Raw genomic sequence first — 23,501 nt, forward strand, 5'->3', positions numbered from 1 at the left:
CCCCTAATAGAAGCCCAGCCAAAATGGCTGACAGGAATTGAGGATTCAGCAAAAGCAGTAAGAAATTAAGCGCCTAAGTAAAGGGTCCTGCCCTGTTATTCTTCCCCATCTAAAGTGCAAGTGCAAGAATACAGCCCACAGTCCAACATCAAATCATTGATACAAAGTCACTAGATTCAAATTCAATTTGCAACACAGTAAATCAGGTTGAAGTTAAAACACTGAAAAGCTAGACCTTAAATAACAAATGTCCCCATAAAACACTGCTCTAGTTATGAAAATACCAGTCTTAGTTGAATAGAGTCTGCTAGAGCCAAAGAGAAAGTCAGTTGTACATTTGATGCATATATCACTATTAATGTCAATGGATTTCCATTAAGAAAACTCTTAATGACCAGGGGTCGTATTATGGAACTGCCTCAGAGGTACAATGAGCCTTTGCGTCCACTTTGGTGCACTTGGGGATCTTTGGTATTACAGAAGAGTCCGCAGACGTTTGTGCAGCCCATTTGGTAATACACATAGCTATACCCCACATGAGGCACCAAAGCTATCAAGATAGGGCGTTTCCTTGTTTGCATGGGGGTGTGGCCCCATGCAGAGGAGGGAATCCCTTTGCCTCTGCATCTGTGCCGCATTACCAACATGGATGCAGAGGCAAACATGCCCTCCGGAGGTGCACTGTAAGTGTGTCACAAAAAGGTTGTGCATTGTCAGTGCCACCCCTGAGTCCAGCAAGGGATGAAAAGGGGTTCTATGGACACTCTAGACCAGTGGCTCCCAACCTGTGGTCCAGGGACCCTTGGGGGTCTGCAAAGCCTTCTCAAGGGGTTTGCGACTGCTTAGAAAATCTACTAATGTTAACAGATTATGTCCCCAGCTTTTAGTAATGACTCAGTGGGGGGGTCCCTGGATTCCAATCATGATTCATTGGGGGTCCTGGGTTTCAGTATTGATAAAGTGGGGGTACACAATCAATAAATCATTCAAGGAATTTGTAAAGAGCGCAACCCACCCGTGAGGGTCTCAAGGCGCTGAGTTGTGGGGGGGAGGTGCTGCTACTGCTCGAACAGCCAGGTCTTGAGAAGTCTCCTGAAGGTAAGGAGGTCTTTGGTCTATGCAGGTGGGTGTGAAGAGTGTTCCACGTCTTGGCGGCGCGGTGTGAGAATGATCTGCCACCGGTTGTAGTCCTGCAGATGCGTGGGACGGATGCAAGGTCGGCGGAGCAGAGTTGCCGGGTCGGGGTGCAGAAGGAGAGAAGTCTGTTGAGGTATTCTGGTCTGGTGTTGTGCAGTGCTTTGTGAATGTGGGTGAGGAGTTTGAAGGTGATTCTCTTGTTGACGGGAAGCCAGTGCAGGTCTCTCAGATGGCCTGTGATGTGGCAGTGGAGGGGGATGTCCAGGATGAGGCATGCAGAGGAGTTCTGGATAAGTTGCAGACTCTTCTGGAGTTTGGCCATGGTTTCTGCATAGAGGGCATTGACGTAGTACAGTTTGCTGCTTACCAGGGCTTGGTGACTCTTCTTCTGGTTTTGGTGGGGATCCATTTGTAGATCTCTTGGAGCATGCTGAGGGTGTTGAAGCAGGAAGAGGAGATGGCATTGACTTGTGGGGTCATGGATAATGAGGAATCCAAGATGAATCCTAGGTTGCTTGCGTGGTCAGTGTGAGTCGGAGCGGATCCAAGAGTGGCAGGCCACCAGGAGTCATCCCATGGGGAGGGAGTGGAGCCAAAGATGAGGACTTCTGTCTTGTCGGAATTGAGTTTGAGGCTGCTGTTCTTCATCCAATCGGTGATGGCCTTCATTCCTTCATGGAGGTTGGTCTTGGCGGAGTCCTTGGTGAGCAGGAGGATCAGATGGGTGTCATCGGCGTATGAGATGATGTCGAGGTTGTAGCACTGGGTGATGTTAGCGAGCGGGGCCATGTAGACGTTGAAGAGGGTCGGGCTGAGGGACGAACCGTGGGGTACACCACAGATGATTTTGGTGGCTTCGGGAGCGGAATGGGGATAGGCGGACTCCCTGGGTTCTGTCGGTAAGAAAGGAGATGACACAGTCCAGGGCTCATTCACAGATTCCTGAATTGCTGAGGCATGTGCATATGGTGTGGTGGCAGACGGTGTCGGACGTGGCTGAAAGGTCCAGGAGGATGAGGGCTGCGGTTTGACCATTGTCCAGTATGGTTCTGATGTCGTCAGTGGCGTTGATGAAGACAGTTTCGGTACTGTGGGTGCTGCAGAATCCGGATTGGGAAGGGTCAACGGTGCAGTTCTCCTCGAGGAAGTGGGTTAGTTTTCTCTTGACAGCCTTCTCAATGACTTTTGCTGGGAAGGGGAGCAGGGAGACAGGCCAGAATTTCTTGAGGTCATTTGGGTTTGCCTTGGGTTTTTTGAGGAGGGCGTTGATCTCAGTGTGTTTCCAGCTCTCCAGAAAGGTGTCATACTCGAAGGAGCTGTTGATGATCTTCCGTAGTTGGGGTGCGATGATGGAGCTTGCTTTGTTGAGGATGTGGTGAGGGCAGGGGTCAGATGGCGAGCCGGAGTGGATGGTGTTCATCTTGTCGATGGTGTTGTTGTCATTGACGGGGGTCCAAGAGAGCAGGAGGTTGGTCTGGTGGGTAGTCTGTGGTGTTGGTGGTTGCCGGGGGGGTCTGAGTGCTGAAGCTGTTGTGGATGTCTGCAATCTTGTGGTGGAAGTAGGAGGCTAGAGAGTCGCAGAGGTCTTGAGATGGTGGGATGTCGTTGGCAATGGAGCTGGGGTTGGAGAGTTCCTTCATGATGTTGAAGAGTTACTTGTGGCTGTGTGCGTTGTTACTGATTTGGTCTTTGAAGGCGGTTCTCTTGGTGGTTCGGATGAGTTGGTGGTGTCTGCGGATGGTGTTTTTGAAGGCTGTGTGGTTGTCCAGTGTCTAACCTTGGTGCCACTTCTTTTCAAGACTTTGGCAACTCTGCTTAGATTCGAGGAGGTCAGCGGTAAACCAGAAGGCCTTTCTGTCAGTGCGTCTGTTGGAGGGATTCTTGATTGGGGCGAGAGTGTTGGTGCAGGTGTCGATCCATTGCCTGAAGTTGCGAGCAGCTGTGTCATTGTCGGTGGTGTTGATGGGCGGGTTCTGAGAGAGAGTTGGATAAGTTGGTCTTCGGAGACCTTGTTCCAACTGCTGTGGGGAATCCGTTGTGTGTGGTTGTGTGTTTCTTGAAGGAGAGGTGGATGCAGCAGTGATCTGTCCAGTGAAGTTCAGTGGTGTGGCTGAAGGAGACGTGGTTGCTGGCGGAGAAAATAGGGTTGACTGTGTGTCCTGTGGAGTGGGTCGGTGTTTTGACGAGCTGTTTGACGCCGAGGTTGGAAAGGTTGACGAGCAGGATGGAGGTGTTGTTGTCGTTGGTGTTCTTCAGGTGGAAGTTTACGTCCCGAAGGATTATGTAGTCAATGGATGCAAGAGCATGTGTGCTGATGACATTAGTGTTGGAGTCATTGAACTGCTGTCGGGGGCTGGGGGGCCTGTAGAGGAGGGACCCTCGGAGGGTGGTGTTTGGGTCAGTGTGGATCTGGAAGTGCAGGTGTTCGGCGGTGCTGAGGGAACCTCGGTGCTGGTCATGATCATGAGGGTGTTCTTGTGGATGATGGTGATGCCTCCTGCTGGTTTGGTTGAGCGATCCTTACGGGTGATCTTGTAGCCACCTGGGATGGCTATGGTGATGTCAGGCGCTGAGGAGTGGCTCATCCAGGTCTCGATCTGGGAGGCGACGTCTGGGGAAGCTGAGTCGAGTAGATTCCATAGCTCTACTGTGTGTTTGTGGATGGAGTGGGTATTGAGGAGAATACATCTGAGATGGTTGTGTCCTGCCTTGGTGGGTGGGTTACTGGAGTGGAGGCTGGTAAAGGTGCAGTCGCAGCAGGATAAGGGTCCGCAGGTGGTCTGCGGGGAGGCTTGAAGGCAGGCGCAAGAGCGGACGGTTTTGAGGGCACGGAGGGTGGCAGCGTTGTAATGAAGATGTGCGTGGCGGAAGTGGGGGGGACGAGAGCCATGGGTCCTGGCACTGGGCGCGATCCAGGCACGGACAGAAGCAGACAGACATGCCTTTGTCGTGCCTTCGGCGCACCAGTGGTCGCCATTAAGTAGGGAGGTGGGGGGAAGAGAGGACAGCAGGGAGGCGGGAGCGGGGGTGAAAAACAGTGCGAAAAAAGGGGGCTGGCCCTCAGGGTCAGCAGCGGCGGGAGTGCAGCATGAGAGAGAGGAGGGAGCGGGCCACAGGGACAACAGCGGTGGGGGAGAGAGAGAGGAGGGAGAGCAAGAGTGAGAGAGAGAGAGAGAGCGGAGTGGAGGGAAAAAGCAGAGAGAGTGTAAGCAAAGTCAAAAAGTCAAGAAAAAAGCAAACTGCAAAAGGGCCACAGAGGGGGCAGACACAGAAGAGAGAGCACACAGGGAGTGAAGCAGAGAAAACGAGGCGAGAGGCAGTCTAGTAGGAAAGCACATCTCTACCACTAGACACCAGGGATGAGGTGCAGGCAGAAGCCTGCATGTGGAGGAGGCCTCGAACTCCTGACAGGGGTCAGGAGTTCAGAGGAGCGAGTGATGAGGGCTCTACTTACCAGGTGGAGCCACGGGAGGCAGAGCAGTGCACTGATCAGGTCACAAAAGTCAAAAAGTTGGAATCCACTGTTCTAGACATCCACCTGCTGGTGGGTGCAGTCACTCACTGCATCCAACGGCAAGGGGATCTCTAATCTCTTTTGACAGCGCAGGTGGGTGCCACCTGCACAGAGACACAGAGAACAGCTTTTAAACAGCTGGTCCATTTTTCTCTTGAATGTGCTGCCTTGGGGAAGTGCAAGTTCACAGCTGTCCTGAGGGCAGCACATTCTTCTTAAAAGGGCGCAATTTCCCTGTTTGCACCCTTCACACCTGCTTTAAGGTGCGCTGTAGCACAGACAGGAATATTGTGCCCTATCTGTAATAGGACCCCAGGTTTCTGCCCTCTTAATCCACCTGAGTGTCAGCGGCAGCTCCTCCACAAAGGTTATGGAGTGCCGCCTCACTGGCTAAGAACCAGCAGCTGAAAAATGAAACAATATTTTATTATTGTTTTATTTTTCAGCTGCTGGCTCAGCCACAGAGTGCAGGAAGGGCTGGGTCATAGGAGGGGGAAGGTGGAGTGAAGTGCTCTTAAGTGGGCATGTCAGTTTGGCCGGCTGTATAAGGTCAGCCAAACTGACATGTGCACATCGGTTTCTCCAACCTGGCTGTGTTGCACAGGAATGTTGAAGAAACAGCATAGACTACAGTGTACTGTCTGAGTGGCAGACCAAGCCACTCAAACCAATCCTGGCACTGCTCTCATGCTAGGTGTTAGAAATGGGTTTTTTGGTTAGCAGTCAGGTTACCCCCTGTCCAAGCAAGAACCCTCACTCTAGTCAGGGTAAGTCACACACAATCCAAATTATCCTGTGCCCACCCTCTGGTAGCTTGGCACTGAGCAGTCAGGCTTAACCTAGAAGGCAATGTGTAAAGCATTTGTGCAATAAATCATACAATAACACAATATAGCACCACAAAAATACACCACACAGTGTTTAGAAAAAATATGTAATATTTATCTGGGTATTTGCAGGTCAAAACGATAAAAGATGCAATATGAGATTGTAGAGATATCACTGAAAAGTGATATGAAGGTGGTCATTCTGACCCTGGCGGTCTTTGACCGCCAGGGCGGAGGACCGCGGGAGCACCGCCGACAGGCCGGCGGTGCTCCAATGGGGATTCCGACCGCGGCGGTAAAGCCGCGGTCGGACCGGCACCACTGGCGGGGTCCCGCCAGTGTACCGCGGCCCCATTGAATCCTCCGCGGCGGCGCAGCTTGCTGCACCGCCGCGGGGATTCCGACCCCCCCTACCGCCATCCAGATCCCGGCGGTCGGACCGCCGAGATCCGGATGGCGGTAGGGGGGGTCGCGGGGCCCCTGGGGGCCCCTGCAGTGCCCATGCCACTGGCATGGGCATTGCAGGGGCCCCCGTAAGAGGGCCCCTACATGTATTTCACTGTCTGCTGCGCAGACAGTGAAATACGCGACGGGTGCAACTGCACCCGTCGCACAGCTTCCACTCCGCCGGCTCGATTCCGAGCCGGCTTCATCGTGGAAGCCTCTTTCCCGCTGGGCTGGCTGGCGGTCTGAAGGCGACCGCCCGCCAGCCCAGCGGGAAAGTCAGAATTACCGCCGCGGTCTTTCGACCGCGGAACGGTAACCTGACGGCGGGACTTTGGCGGGCGGCCTCCGCCGCCCGCCAAGGTCAGAATGAGGGCCGAAGTGTCTTAAGTCTTTAAAAAGCAAACAAAGTCTCTTTCAAGCACAAAGTACCTGGTTTGGAGTAGGAAATCTCCACAGAGGGCCGCAGAGGAAGAGATGCGTGGAAAAATGGTGTGTGCGTCGGTTTCGCCCCTTCACACACGGACTTGTGTCGTTATTTTCCACGCGGGGAGACGTGCGTCGTTTTCCAGGAAGAAAAATGGTGTGTGTGTCGGTTTCGCCCCTTCACACATGGACTTGCGTCATTATTTTTCACTCGGGGAAGACGTGCATCGTTTTCCGGTGCGCGGACCGGTCTCCTCTGTGGTTCGCGGGATTCCCAGATGTCCCGGGGTCTGTGCGTGGATTTCTGGGCTTGTTGTCCGGCTGCGCGTCGTTCCGGTGGGCTGTGCGTGGAATTTTCTCCCTCACGGCAGGCGTCTTTCCGGATCGGCGTGCAGTGAATTTTTCACCTCGGAGCAAGCTGTGCATCAAATTTTTGGGCGCACAAGGAGTCCAGTTGAAAGAAAGAAGGGGGTTATTCTAACTTTGGAGGAGTGTTAATCCGTCCCAAAAGTGACGGTAAAGTGACGGATATACCACCAGCCGTATTACGAGTTCCATAGGATATAATGGACTCGTAATACGGCTGGTGGTATATCCGTCACTTTTCTGTCACTTTTGGGACGGATTAACACCTCCTCCAAAATTAGAATAATCCCCGAAGTCTTTTTGGTCCTGAGACTTCGGGAAACAGGAGGCAAGCTCTATCCAAGCCCTTGGAGAGCACTTTTGCAGCAAGACAAGAGTTCAGCAAGGCAGCAGGCAACAGCAAGGCAGCAGTCCTTTGTAGAAAGCAGTCAGGTGAGTCCTTTGAGCAGCCAGGCAGTTCTTCTTGGCAGGATGCAGGTTCTGGTTCAGGTTTCTTCTCCAGCAAGTATCTGAGGTGGTAGGGCAGAGGCCCTGTTTTATACCCAAATGTGCCTTTGAAGTGGGGGAGACTTCAAATAGTGGCTTAGAAGTGCACCAGGTCCCCTTTCAGTTCAATCCTGTCTGCCAGGATCCCAGTAGGGGGTGTGACAGTCCTTTGTGTCAGAGCAGGCCCTCCACCCTCCCAGTCCAGGAAGTCCCATTCAAAATGCAGATGTATGCAAGTGAGGCTGAGTACCCTGTGTTTGGGGTGTGTCTGAGTGAATGCACAAGGAGCTGTCAGCTAAACCTAGCCAGACATGGATTATAAGGCACAGAAAGATTTAAGTGCAGAGAAATGCTCACTTTCTAAAAGTGGCATTTTTAAAATAATAATATTAAATCCAACTTCACCAGTCAGCAGGATTTTGTATTACCATTCTGGCCATACTAAATATGACCTTCCTACTCCCTTCAGATCAGCAGCTACCACTTCAACAATGTATGAGGGCAGCCCCAATGTTAGCCTATGAAGGGAGCAGGTCTCAAGGTGGTGTAAAACCGAATTTAGGAGATTTACACTACCAGGACATGTAAACTACACAGGTACACGTCCTGCCTTTCACCCACACAGCACCCTGCCCTAGGGGTTACCTAGAGCATCCATTAGAGGTGACTTATATGTAGAGAAAGGGGAGGTTTAGGTTTGGCAAATACTTTTAAATGCCAAGTCGAGGTGACAGTGAAACTGCACACACAGGCCTTGCAATGGCAGGCCTGAGACAAGGTAAAGGGGCTACTAACGTGGGTAGCACAACCAGTGCTGCAGGCCCACTAGTAGCATTTAATTTACAGGCCCTGGGCACATATAGTGCAGTCTACTAGGGACTTATAGGTGAATCAAATAGTCCAATTGGGTATGATCCAATGTTACCATGTTTAAAGGGAGAGAGCATATGCACTTTAGCACTGGTTAGCAGTGGTAAAGTGTGAAGAGTCTAAAAGCCAGCAAAAATGAGGTTAGAAAAAGAGAAGGAGGAAGGCAAGAAGTCTGGGGATAACCCTGCAGAAGGGCCATTTCCAACACTAGGCATAGCATGAGACCAGGGCCAGGATTGCATGAGGAGCCCATTCTGGTATCCCAGTGACTGCTGGGACACCATCAGGAGCAAGAAGAGGAAGGAGGTGGCTGGCAGCAGCAAGGCAGGTATCCCTGTCCCCCCCATTCCTCCTTGAGATTTACAGCAATCGACACTGCTGAGTGTGCTGAATCATAAATGGGTCCCTTGGAGCAATCTACACTAACACCCCGCTTGCAGAAACCCGGTTATGTGGCGCCCACCATAGTGCCCCTCCAACGTTTCTTTAGCTTACCCCACTCAAGTGCTGTGAGGTGAGTTACTTGCACATACTCAGAAGGGGCATGTTGACCCTTAAGAAAAGCATAGATAGTGTTAGACCTGGCAGCTTTTGGCATCTTTCACCTGTTTTTTTGCCTTCTGACCTCCTATTTTTAGGGTATGCTGGTTTATTGTCTCTGCGCACTATCTTGCCCTTAGATCCTAGCCATGCCCATGCCTCTGTTGGCATTCAAAAAAATCTTGTTGTTTAGACATTGGTTACCCTCAATTCTGTTGGGAACATTAGGATATCCAATCTTTTTGAGTTAATTATTCACTTCCAGAAGTGATTTGTGGTGTCACTGCACCTCCTTTGTGTAGTCTGAAAATATATTGACCTTGTTTTATGGCAAACTACAAAATTCCGCCCTTGTCTCAGTAACTGAGCAGCAGGGCCACAACTGGCTGCAATGGCCACCCTGGCAATGGCATTCTACAAGGAACTCTTTGTACTCTCTCCACAAAGAATGTGGAGGAATTACTCCCTACTACCGGGTTCTGCAGCCATTCCTAAATGAATAAGTCCATACCTGGGCCTTACGCTCGTTCTGGTAGGCATATTATTCTTGTTTAATTATAATGTGAATGACCCTCAGCATCATCCACCTTCCATTTCAGAAATTGTAACTCCACCTTCAGGCCATTATGCTATGATTGCATGTGCTTTACCAAAGGTCACATTGTGGCCAGGGAGAATTCTTTGGTGTCGACTCATTCCTTCTCATCTCCTATAACAGCTGTCACTGTGCGACGATGAAGCATGCCACCTCTGGTGGGTGGGAGAAATTGGCCTTAAAAAATGATATTTTTTCATAACTATGTTACTTACATATTTTTCTGTCTCTTTCATTTTCTGTCTTCAAGACCCAGGTGCTTTTCTGTAAGCTAAAAGGTTATATTTTGAGAGTAAACACCTGCTGGGTTTATAAATCTCCCATAGCGGTCTCTTGTTGTGGTTGAATTATTTGAACAGCATTGGCTGTGGGCCTTTTTCTTACTATTATTCTTTCACTACCATTAATCTAGCTGTGGTGTCTTTGGGCATTTACTCTCCTTTCTTTTTCTTATGTCCTGTAAAGGAGTCTGATCCTGTCATGTTACCCTGTCAGCAACAGATATGGTGGAGTATGCAGGTTTGTCGTTTGATGACTCCTTTGTCTAATCGGTTCTTACCACTTTGAGTCTTCTGGATACACTAAATACCCAGGCTTTGGCACAATTGGATGATTGACCGAAACTACTTAATCTCAAAAAACACATTCTTGTACTTCCTTATATGGGGTCATTATTACAGAGTCTCCATCTACGTGGAATTGTGCCCCAATGGGTTTGATTCATACTAATGCCTCTAGACTTTTTGTGATGAGGAGATGTTCAGGAGGGACTAGTCCCTGATTGCATGGTGCCACACCAGGGACTGACTTATCCGGATCATCAGCACCTTCAAGAGAATTGTGGATGACATCTTAGTTAAGATCCAGGTCCTTGACACCCATTTCAAAACCATTGTATTGGCTACGTCACACAAAAAGAGTATGGACTTTTATTTGACAACTAAGATAAAAAACTCAAAAAGGGTTTGGCACGCTTCTCATGTGAGAAGGTTAATCCCTATATCAGCGATTATTACACACCACTAGATATAAATCAAAGAGACAATTAGGGCAAAGGTCATAGCCAAGGATCAAATTACAACTCATTCGATACATATGATTGGTCTCGAGATTGAGATTCCAGATCTAACTGATCCAGTCATTCTGGCTTACAAGGGAAAGGTCATGGTAGGGGTGGTGGATGATGTTCTAGACCCCCCTCTTCATCAATGGTGGCCCCTGAATCATTGGGCTACCCAATGCCACAATTTCAACCTGCCCCTCCTTTTTATAATCCAACTTTTATAGAACAAGGTTGAGGCAGAACGAGAGTCAGGAGACTGCATCAACAGACACATGTATACTGGAGTCTCCCTTTGTCTCCCCACCAAACATAGAGCATGGCAAAAGGGGACCCACAACCCCGCACAAGCAGTGAGATGACCTATTCATTAATTTGAGCAGCTGGGACTTAACACCTACCGAAGCCTGTGAGTTAATTGAGAGCCTTGGTTTTGTCCCTATGAACAAGGGCAATGAATTTAAACTTTACAAAGAGTTCTCTCAATTCTTACGCAAAGTAAGATTGCATTACTTTTTTTCAAACAATACTGACATTGACACTGGGGAGATACAACCAGACACCAACTTAAGAAATAACTCAACTTTAAAACCCCCCTCCCACATGATGTCACCAGAGTTATTGACCTTTGAAAAGGCAGTTTTGAAAGACTTTGAGAGCAATAAGAATTCTGCTAAGCAACCTTTTTTAATCTCTATAATGAGGAAAAATCTGCCATTAACCTCCTCCGTATAGATGCCTCTATCACGTTCAAACCAGCCAATAAGGATGATGCCATTATGATCCTTGACACTACTAATTACAGGGCTAAGGGCCAGATGTAGCAAGCAGTTTTTCCCATTCTGTGTCTATGGGAAAATGTGTTCGTACATATGGCCCTAAGTGTCTTAAACAGCTTGATGTAAGGCCATCTTACAAACTTCTCAAGAGTGACCCCACAAAACGATTACTTTCCACAACCAAGCTTATGGTTGAGGACCATGGTTGAATAACGGCTAAAGAAGAAGATTTTCTCATAGCAACTGACCTTGTTGTTCCCTATTTTTATGGGCTGCCCAAGATCCACAAACCTTAACGGCCACCTCCGGGCAGACTGAACATTTCAGCTATTAGGTTGTTACTCAAACCACTCTCTCAGTTTTTGTACTTTTTCTTGAGACTCCCTTGCTGTGAAATGCCTACTTACCTTCCAGGTACTAAGGATGTCCATTGACTCCTTGATGCCCATGCTTTTGATACTGAGACTGACTTCCTTATTTCATTTGAAGTCCCTCTACACTTGCATCCCTCAAGATGAAACCCTTGTTACCATGGAGCTCCTTTTACAGACCAGCACTCATGACTATTTTGACACCAATCTCATTCATTATGAAATGTGCCCATCTAGCCATGGAAAATAATTTATTTTGGTTTGAGGCCTGCCTGTACCGTTGAATATCCGGGACTTCCCTGTGCAGCTCTTTCACCCTAAGTCTGGCAAATCTGTATTTGTGGGCCTTTAAAGAGAAATGTGTCCTTTCGCACAATAACCCATATCGCTCCTGTTAGCTCACTGGACCTTAATAAAAAACTTACAAGGGAGATGTGAATAGGTCGATGAACCTTTTGACTCGCTTTGAGGTTTTCCCACCATATATCCCCTATCTGAAGATCAATAATCAACCACAATCAAAAACATTAGTAATCAATTAGAGTCAGTAATTGTCACACACCATGCCCTTGCAGTCATGAATAACCACACATTATGTAAAAGTTAGAATATTTATTTCCCTATATTAACATGCTAATGTCACGTAAAATAATCTCAAAATCAATTGATAAACATACAGAAACAACACGTGCTGTCCCAAGCGGTGAAAGAATCGCAATTTAACCAAAGCTTGAGCTTCTACACATTCTAAAATGATAGTGCAAATTAATAACAAGAACAACTGCGCAATCGATATTACATACATTTAGTTTCAGCAAAGAAAAGACATCAGCTGCTATTTCATATAGCGAACTTCATCATTGAGCTCCCTAACTAACATCAGATTAGAATTGGCATGCTGGGCTTCATGCAAAAAATGTAGTCAACACAAATTTGGAAAAACATCTAACTATGGCTCTATCAAAATTAGCGATTGGTACCTAGAAACAAAAGCAAATAGACACTGCAAACAATATAATCAATATACCTGTTCTCAGTTTGGATCAGCAAGCTGTGACAGTCTTTGTTCTCAGGACATCAGTCTGGTCAGCAAGGTACAGGATTCAGCATCCGAGTTCAGAAAAGGCAAAGACTCTCTAAGCACTAAAATTAAGCACGTCTCTTCTCAGGACAGCTAAGAAAGTAATAGCCACAGTGGCTCTTTGAGCAATTCAAAAGAAATGGCGCATCTCTCTTGGTGCAGTCTGCTAAGTTAGATTTCCTAAAACTACTTCCCACATCCTAATTTGTTTAAGGGATTGCATGTTCACACTTTGTCCAATAAAACTAAAACTTAAAATCTACATTTCTACTAGTGCATGGTTCACATGTCGATGATGGGCTCCTCTTGTCCTGCTCCCATCATTCGGCTTGTCAGGTAACAATATTGGTGCAGCTTATACACCAGTCAGAGTCTCCATTGTACTCTGGGAAAGTCAGTCTTACACACATTACATTAAACATTGTTGCATTAGCTAGTGCAGCATCTGCTAGCAAGCAGTTTGTATGAGAAAGACTTTTAGCTACGAGCACATGGACAGTACTGTGGAAAATCACAATTTAATTCTCTAGACAGCTATTTTATTAAACGCCTAAGAAATGCAGCATGAGATGGGGCTGGGCAACTAGGCCAAGACCTCGCTAAGTTAAGTCCTACAATTAATAAAGCTAATATATAATGCATAACCCTTAATGTGACATATTAATTAATACATTAATCAAACATAAGCCCAATATTTCATATTATTAAGCCACTCTTAAATACACTTAGTGAACATTAGCGGCCACTCAGGTAGTCGCACCTTCAAATGCGTGCATTATTTCTACATTTCTAGGACCTTCTCATCTATCATGCAGCTGGATCTCTTGAAACTGAATTGTTCAAGAAACCAGTTGCACAGAATGCCCTACTGTCTTACCACAGTTTCCACTCAAAGTCTTTCAAGCATACCCTCCCCTTTGACCAGTTCCTGCACCTTAGATGTAATTGTTCCAATATCCAGAGGTACAAGAAACATGCCAAAAAAACTGTCTAACCAACTGTAAGACAGAAAATATCCAGCACCACTCACACGCATGGCAGTGAAGGGAGCCAGGGACCATAATTAAGATGCTCTTCTAGAAGCCAGACAGCCTAAACCACTGAGTTTGAGACTAGTATGTGTCAATATTTTCTTTAGCTTATCTTATACAGTTAAGAAATCAATATGCAAGGACTGGCATACTTTGAACAAAGGTAATCAGTCCGTTTCACAGCCTTCATTTGTAGGGTCAATTTCTGTGTGGTTCTTGCTAAGTATGTGCAGACAGAACAGAGTAACCGCATTGATATCAGGACTAACGTTCCTTGGGAACAAAGGCAACATACAAACTGTAACAGCGAAAAACGTATTTGCCTTATTACCTGTCCTTGTGAGTTGCACCATGTTGTTGTGACAACACGAAAAATAAAAATTCGAATTGCTGAGCTAAACCCACATTACCTACATCTGTCAACAACATTTCACAAAGCCTTTTCATTAGAGAGCACAAAAGGATTTTTATGTTACGTAGTCTCATCATTGGGCTGAATGATGATATCCAATGGTTGGGCATTCTGTAGCTAATGAGGGCTCTCTGGGCATCTCTGCTTTTGGTCTGACATTTACTTATTATGTTTTTTTTCTAGACCATCTGTTGTGAGCTAATACATTGGCATATACATTTTAAAACAAACCTCTTTTTTGCCACTGATGATTTATATTCTTATCCACCCTCTCTGCAACCAAACATGTTTCCCAACATTTTGTTCTAATTTTTTCTTTATGCAGACATGTGGTAGATACTATCCTCTCAATCAGGATTTCAATCAATCGATCAATCAGGATTTATAAAGCACAGCTAATCGCCAGTTAGGGTATCCAGGTGCTTGCAGGTCCCGGAGACTTATTCGAACTGCCAGATCTTGAGGACAATTCATAATTCCAGAAGTGACGTGATGGTCTAGAGGTGTGTGGGGAGGCTGTTCTTCGTTTTTGAAGTGATGTGAGAGCAGGAGCATCCTCCACTTCTGCTTTGGTAGATGTGGGGAGCAGGGGCAAGTGAAAAGGGAGGCAAAGCGTACTCTTCTCAATGGATGGTTAGGGGCATATTTATACTCTGTTTGCGCCGGAATTGCGTCGTTTTTTTTTACGCAAATCCGACGCAAAGCTAACTCCAAATTTATACTTTGGCGTTAGACCCGTCTAGCGCCAAAGATCTTGGAGTTTGTGTCATTTTTTAGCGTGGACACCTACCTTGCGTTAATGATATGCAAGGTAGGCGTTCCCGTCTAAAAAATGACTCCAAGGCATGTGCGCCTTATTTAAACTCCCATGCAAAAATGACGCACGGGAGTGGGCGGGTCAAAAAAAATGACGTCCAACCGCTTTTGCGTAATTTTTTAACGCCTGGTCAGGGCAGGCGTTAAGGGACCTGTGGGCTCGGAAGGAGCCCAGAGGTGCCCTCCCATGCCCCCAGGGACACCCCCTGCCACCCTTGCCCACCCCAGGAGGACGCCCAAGGATGGAGGGACCCATCCCAGGGAACTTAAGGTAAGTTCAGGTAAGTATTTTTTTTTTTTTTTTGTGGCATAGGGGGGCCTGATTTGTGCCCCCCTACATGCCACTATGCCCAATGACCATGCCCAGGGGACATAAGTCCCCTGGGCATGGCCATTGGGCAAGGGGGCATGACTCCTGTCTGTGCTAAGACAGGAGTCATTTCAATGGGGGTTGGGAGTAAAAAAAAATGGCGCAAATCGGGTTGAGGCTAATATTTTGCCTCAGACCTGACTTGCCCCATTTTTTGACGCCCAAGCTCCATTTTCCCCTACGCCGGCGCTGCCTGGTGTGGGTCATTTTTTTTGACGCACACCAGTCAGCTGCGCCGGCTAACGTCATTCCATCAATAAGGCGCCCGCATGGCGCTTTGGAATGGCGTTAGCCGGCGTTAAAATTTTGGACGCACAACTGCGTTGGCACAGTTGTGCGTCAAAAAGTATAAATATGGCCCTCAGTGTCCTGTCATCCTACACATAACCATTCTATTGAGTGTTTGGTGCAGTTGAAATGCTGGCCTAATTGCGTCATTCTGTTGTTTCTCAGGCAACACGCTACGTTTCCCATGATGCTGTGCTATCATCATGATGAGACAAACTTTTTTGCAAAAAATAAACAGAGACAGGGTCCTTTCGGTTAATAATTAGCTCCTTTCATGGATTTTTCAACTCTCCTTCCTTTTTGTTTTCACGTTTTCCCATTCATGTAAGGAGAGCTGTTTAATCCTTTTAATCAAACCTGCATTTGGTATTTTGCACGCCGCTTTGCATGTAGCCACTACAGTTCCCATGGCGCCATCTTTTCGTCATTGCTACGCGAATTCGGCGCCAATCCCTCTGGGCCATATTTATACTTTTTGACGCACAACTGCGCCAACGCAGTTGTGCGTCAAAAATGTTAACGCCGGCTAACGCCATTCCAAAGCGCCATGCGGGTGCCTTATTTATGGAATGACGTTAGCCGGCGGAGCTGACTGGTGTCAGGTGTCAAAAAAAATGACCCACACCAGGCAGCGCCGGCGTAGGGGAAAATAGAGCTTGGGCGTCAAAAAATGGGGCAAGTCGGTCTGAGGCAAAAAATCTGCCTCAACCCGAGTTGCGCCATTTTTTGGGACTCCCACCCTCCATTGACATGACTCCTGTCTTAGCAAAGACAGGAGTCATGCCCCCTTGCCCAATGGCCATGCCCAGGGGACCTCTGTCCCCTGGGCATGGTCATTGGGCATAGTGGCATGTAGGGGGGCACAAATCAGGCCCCCCTATGCCACAATAAAAATTTAAAAAAAATACTTACCTGAACTTACCTTAAGTTCCCTGGGATGGGTCCCTCCATACTTGGGCGTCCTCCTGGGGTGGGCAAGGGTGGCAGGGGGTGTCCCTGGGGGCATGGGAGGGCACCTCTGGGCTCCTTCCGAGCCGACAGGTCCCTTAACGCCTGCCCTGACCAGGCGTTAGGAAATGACGCAAAAGCAGCTGGACGTCATTTTTTTTGACCCGCCCACTCCCGTGCGCCATTTTTGCACGGGAGTTTAAATAAGGCGCACATGCCTTGGAGTCATTTTTTAGACGGGAACGCCTACCTTGCATATCATTAACGCAAGGTAGGTGTCCACGCTAAAAAATGACGCAAACTCCAAGATCTTTGGCGCTAGACGGGTCTAACGCCAAAGTATAAATATGGAGTTAGCTTTGCGTCGGATTTGCGTAAAAAAAAAGGCGCAATCCCGGCGCAAACAGAGTATGCATATGCCCCTTAAAATAGCTTCTCTGTTCCTGCTGCCAATGTCCTCGTACCTGCCAATTGATGCAGATTCCGACGGCTTTTAGTGCCCTTTTTGGAAGTTTTTGTTAGCTCCTGTGCAAGATAAAGATCTCTCATACTTAACTCCCATGGTCTTGCATCAACCGTTGTGTTTACTCATGCATCAGCCTCCTTGGTCTCTTGCATAGATCGGCGCCTTGCCTGTCTTGAACAGTTTTAGTATTGTTCTTGGGCTTGTCATAGTTGATCTGGGTTAACGATTGCGATGTAATCTCTCCTGCTCTTTGTTTTTATCGAGACAGGCCCCCGTATGGCATATGTCATATCTTTTTCAGCTTATTTCTGGAAATTTCTGTTTGAGAGTCCGCCCAATTATGTATGTATGAACACATAAGGACTTCGACTCACTTACTATATACATCTGGATGATTTCCGAGAGCCACATTTAGGGCATTTCCCTATAGATATGTACATACTCTTATATTGGTCGCACACACTTGCTATGACAGTCAGTTATGTTCCTTCATTTTGTCCAAAGTACTTTGGAGCAATATCTTTTAACCCTCTCCTATATTGTCTTGTCAGGATACAGATCATCTTCAGTCCCACGCAAGGGCCCCGAGCTGAGGCAGGCACACCCAACACTGGCGGGTAAGCCCTGCTCTTGGGTTGTTTGTTGCATGTAATACTGTTTGGGATAAGCTTAGTTACAACAGCTTCTTGAATCCTTCCTTAAAATTAGGTTAAAGCGTGTCTGAACAATTCTATTGTTGTTCTATACACCCATCTGGGTGTCTGTTGACAACTGAAAGTCACCCTTATTTTGTAACCTACCTATGATCTACTTCCTTTTCAGGTTGACTGGCAGTGGAACCTCTCCTCCTTTGGCATTGACCGAGGATCACTGGGCGATTTTGAACCATTCTTCCTTGAGCACTTTATTTTAGCAGAAGTCTCCCTTTTTTGAGGTCCTAACGAGTGCTTCTTTTGAGAGTATCATCAGTTACTCCTGTAGTGTCTTTGATTTTAATCATGACGCAGGACTGCATAAATAAAGGTATATTTGTACCTTTTAGTCAGTTTTAACTCACTTTGACGCATCTTGCACCACTGAACCACTCATTGCATGCGCTGCTCACATCACCCCAGTTCACCTAAGGGCATCCTTCCTATTTTTAAAATTATCTGCAAGCACTCCTCCTTCATAGTGAGGAGGTTCTAGCCCACGCCAAGAACAGCTTTCACAGTGCGAGGTTTCCTATGCCACCTTTGCTGGGTGAGGAAAGTCCTCCTTAAAGAAAGGATATTTTTTATAGTTAGGTGACTTATGTATTTTTCTGTGTCTTTCGTTTTCTGGCTTAAAGAACTAGGGGCCAGATGTAGGTAGGTTTCCTTTAGCGAGGTGCAAATTGCGAGTCCCAGCGACACGCAATTTGCACCTCGCAAAAGGAAATGCAGAATGGTGTATCAGACACCTTCTGCGACTCGCTATGGGGTCGCAAAGACCCACCTCATAAATATTTATGAGGTGGGTTGCAGTTTGCGACCCCATAACAAGTATAGGCACTCACGGGGATGGTGGCCTGCTGGAGACAGCAGACCACCATGTCCGTGACTGCTTTTCAATAAAGCAGTTTTTTTTTTCTCTATGCAGCCCGTTTTCCTTAAAGGAAAACGAGCTGCAAATAGAAAAAATACGGAAAACTTTTAGTTTCGTTTTTTTTCAGAGTAGGCAGTCAATCAATCAATCAATCAATAATATTTATAAAGTGCGCTACTCACCCGTGAGGGTCTCAAGGCGCTAGGGGAGGGGGTTACTGCTGCTCGAAGAGCCAGGTTTTGAGCTGCCTCCGTAAGGTGAGGTGGTCCTGGGTGGTCCTGAGGTTGGCGGGGAGGGAGTTCCATGTCTTGGCCGCCAGGTAGGAGAAGGATTTCCCACCTGCCGTAGTGCGGCGGATGCGAGGGACGGCGGCGAGTGCGAGGCTGGCGGAGCGAAGTTGACGGGTGGGCGTGTAGAAACTGAGGCGACGGCTGAGGTATTCGGGTCCCTTGTTGTGGAGGGCTTTGTGTGCGTGGGTGAGGAGCCTGAAGGTGATCCTTTTGTTGACGGGTAGCCAGTGCAGGTGTCTCAGGTGGGCGGAGATGTGGCTGTTGCGGGGTATGTCGAGGATGAGGAGAGCGGAGGCGTTTTGTATTCGCTAAAGATGTTTCTGGAGTTTTGCGGTGGTTCCTGCATATAGGGTGTTTCCGTAGTTCAGGCGGCTTGTGACGAGGGCGTGGGTCACAGTTTTTCTGGTGTCGGCGGGGATCCAGCGGAAGATCTTTCGGAGCATGCGGAGAGTGAGGAAGCAGGAAGACGAGACGGCGTTGACTTGTTTGGTCATGGTGAGAAGCGGGTCCAGGATGAATCCGAGGTTGCATGCGTGATCTGAGGGGGTTGGTGCGGTGCCCATAGGACCACTGCCTGCTCTGAAAAAATATTATTGTGAGCATTCACAAAGGGTAAAGGGTCCCATGGGGACCCCTTCCCATTTGCGAATGAGTTACCATCCACTTCAAGTGGATGGTAACTGCGAGTTGATTTGCGACCCCTTTCGCGGTCACAAATCAAATCTACATTGCGGTGCGACTCGCAAATAGGAAGGGAACACCCCTTCCTATTTGCGAGTCTGAAACACATTTTGCGAGTCGGTACCGACTCGCAATATGTGTTTCTGCATTGCGTGAGGGCATTAGCGCCTCGCAAACAGCGTTTTTCACCATTTGCGAGGCGCTAATGCCTTCCTACATCTGGCCCTAGGTGTTTTTTGTTGTGTTACAAGGTTACATTTTAGGAGTAAATGCCAGCTGGGTCTATCAATTGCCAGTGCATCTACCTTGGGTTCAAGGGCAGATGTGATAACCATCACACCTTTGAGCAGCAGTTCGAATCTTCTTCTGTGGTCAAGAAAGGTGTTCTCAACCATGCTAGCATGCTCTTCCATGTTCACAGGCTCAGCTAAATCATTAATTGGGTCCCGAAAGCGATTCCCAGCTTTTTGACCCTCATTTTAACCATATTTGAGCACTGTTATCCTTCGTGTTGTGTTTACAACCATGCCCACCAGCCGTAACAGGAGAAAAGTGTAAGGAACAGGTTTAAGAGTGCAGTGGTGAAAAAGTGTTATAGTGAACCAAGGTTGGTAGTGTAACTGTCTGAAATCAATTTCTTGTTGTGCAATCAGAGGGGCACAGTGCCAGGTGCACAAGCGTTCAAGCGTGGCGCAGAAGTGAGGCCCAGTTGTCCCCGGAGTACGTTTGCGTGAAACACAGATTATTAGTCATCCAAGGCAAGAAACTGAATGGGAGAGTGTTATTCCAAAGCACTAAAACTTATCAAACACACCCGAAGATGCAACATACCTGTAGGCAATGCAGGTGCCCATTCAGAGGAACAGATGTTGGTAGGGAGGAGCTATCTATAGATTGGACCTCTTCTAATTTAATAAAGATGGAGAACATGGTAACATCCACTGGCCAAGCAGCCCAACATGAGCCATACCTATAATAACAATCAGGGTAGTTGCAGGGCCATGTGTTTCACAGGTATGTGGGGTGTACCGTGGCCCATGGCCTTCAGAACTGGCCCAGTCTGATCAGGGGCAATGCACCTCATCCTCACATGAGAACTGGCTGCAGTTTGCTCCATCTCCACACAGCGTTACACCTGAGCACTGTGAATCTACAGATTCTCCTGGGCCCACATATCTTCATTTCTTTGTCTATCAATTTGCGTAAAGTATGCTGCCAATACTGTGTGGTGGCTTAATATTTGTTATCTCATTCTCTGATATGGCCAGTAACTTCCTCTGGATTTACTGCCACCAGCTACTGCATCACTTCTCATTCAGTGACAACTTTGATTGGGCTGCCCAACCCAACCCTGCTGTCCGCTGCTCGCTGCTGAGGCCTCGGCATCCTCTTCTGTGCCAAAACCGGCATGCCTCTGGGCCACCTCCATACCAGGGGAGTAGTTCACGGTCAGCTATTCACCAGTGGCTGTTTGTCCATGAGGGCATCGCCCCCTGTATTTGTTTCCCCCTGACGTGTAAACATTTATTAATAAGATTTATATTCTCAGCTGCTGTGCTTTTATTTCAGCTGTGGGCAGAGTGCACATTGCAGGCAGGATGCTTTCACTTCATGATTGGGTGGAGGTGGGCAAACCAATATAGACAGCAGAGGAATACTGTCTGGTCTGAAGACGTGTTTGTGCATGTCAGGTTGGATGGGTGGACGGGTGTCTTCCTACGACCAACCTGACATGCGTACATAATGCCTCTCCTACCAGCACAACGTTAGTGAGTCAGAGATCATAGTCGCATGCTCCCCAGCGTTGACTTTGCCCAGTCCAGCCAATCCTGACACTATTTTTATACTGTTTGCTGATATAAACAGCAATGGGGCAGCATCTGGATTAGTTGAAGAGGCGAGGAGCAGGCCTAGTCTTGGAGGCTTTATTGGTATGTGAGGTTTGGTTTACAGAAGAATATGGCCACTGACAGTATGGCTTTATTATAAAGCCATGCAGTGATTGGTCATTTTCTATCCCTTACTGCCCGTCGTTCTAATGTTTCCGCTTTATCATGGCCAGCCCTGGAAGTAGCAAAGCCAAGGGCGAGGCGCACCATGCCTGAGCATAACTAACTTATAATTTTATAGCTCTCCACTACATTTCATCTGTTCTTGACATCAAGTAACACACAAAGTGATTAATGTTCTGCTTATTACCTCTTTTCAGTGATTCTCTGTGGTGGAGTTACATTGCAAATCCAATTAGGGATTAATTAAATGTCTTGGCGTCAGCTCAACATTCTGCGATTCTGAGCCAATCACTTAGGCCCTCATTATAACCCTGGCGGTCGGTGTTAAAGTGGCAGTAATACTGCCAACAGGCAAGCAGTAAAAAAAATGGGATTTGGACCCTGGCGGTTACCGCCATCCAACACTGCCACTTTAACACACTGCCCAGGGTACCAGGGTTACCAGAGTGGTAACAGCCGCTGGGCTGGGCTGGGCTCAGTCCCACCCTCGGGATTAAGACCCGGCCTTACGCCTTGCTTTTCGTGGTTTTTGTACCGCCATGAAAACCATGGCAGTAGGCACTATCAGTGCCAGGGAATTCCTTCCTTGGCACTGATAGGGGTCAACCCTGCCACCCATTCCCTCCCCACCCTCCACCCCCTGCCCCCACACATATACACACCCACATGCGCACCCATATACACAAATGCACACATGCATACCCACCTCCACCCATGCATGCACACATACATACCCACACACGACAACACACACCAACATACCTTGTCACACACATGCATCCACAACACTCACAATCACTCATTCACGCATGCATCCAACGCAACTCACACCCGCATGCACACATCCCAAAACATACACCCACCCCCCCACATACACACAACACCTCCACCCCCCTCTCCGGTCAGAGAACCTGACTTACCTGCTTGCAGGGGGTCCTCCAGCTGGAGACGGTTCTCGGCGCTGCTGTCAGCAGCAGCATCTGCCAGCAAAACCCCACCAGACCATATCATTGCTCATGATACGGTCGGCGGTAATTTGCTGACGTGGCGGTGCTGCTGTCAGCAGCGCCGCCCTACCGCCGTCCGCCGCTATGACCGTCGGCGGTGTCCCACCAGATTTCTGGTGGAATACCATTGGCGGTAATAATACGGGTTGCCAGCTGGAAGCCACGGCAGCGGTATGTTGGCGGCCGTCACCGTGGCTGTAGGCGGTCAATACCGCCAATGTTGTAATGAGGGCCTTAATCTCCTCATGTATCTGTGTAATTATTAAATATGTATGCATTTCTTTCATTGTTACAGTGCTCATATTAGAGAGGGCACATTAGTCTTACTTAGATTGTTATCTTTGAACTTTATTTCTGGGCCGGTAACACCATGCCTAAATTAACCTGACCTCTATAACCCAATCGCTGCCGGGCCTTCCCCCCTCCTGTGCCGATCTTTTTTTTGGCTATTTGGGGCAGTTCGTGCTTAGACCCTCCTAACTTTTTGTTTACATAAGCTACCCACGCCAAATTTGCGTCCTTTTTTTCCAACATCCTAGGGATTCTAGAGGTACCCAGACTTTGTGGGTTCCCCAGAAGGAGGCCAGAGAATTAGCAAAAATACAGTGAAAATTTCGTTTTTTTCAAAAAAATTGGAAAAAGGGGCTACAGAAGAAGGCTTGTATTTTTTTCCCTGGAAATGGCATCAACAAAGGGTCTGCGGTGCTAAAATCACCAGCTTCCCAGCTTTCAGGAACAGGCAGACTTGAATCAGAAAACCCAATTTTTCAACCCAATTTTGGCATTTTACTGGGACATACCCCATTTTGACGATTTTTTGTGCTTTCAGCCTCCTTCCAGTCAGTGACAGAAATGGGTATGAACCCGAAACATTTCTGAAAAGTAGACAAAATTCTGAATTCAGCAAGGGGTAATTTGTGTAGATCCTACAAGGGTTTCCTACAGAAAAAAACAACTGGAAAAAAAAAATATTGGAATTGAGGTGAAAAAAACGACAATTTTTCTCTACGTTTTACTATGTAACTTTTTCCTGCAATGTCAGATTTCTGAAAGCAATATACCGTTACGTGTGCTGGACGCTTCTGGTTGCGAGGATATATAGGACTTGTAGGTTCATC

The sequence above is a fragment of the Pleurodeles waltl genome, chromosome 1_2 (genome assembly GCF_031143425.1).
Source record: "Pleurodeles waltl isolate 20211129_DDA chromosome 1_2, aPleWal1.hap1.20221129, whole genome shotgun sequence".
Taxonomy (NCBI): domain Eukaryota; kingdom Metazoa; phylum Chordata; class Amphibia; order Caudata; family Salamandridae; genus Pleurodeles; species Pleurodeles waltl.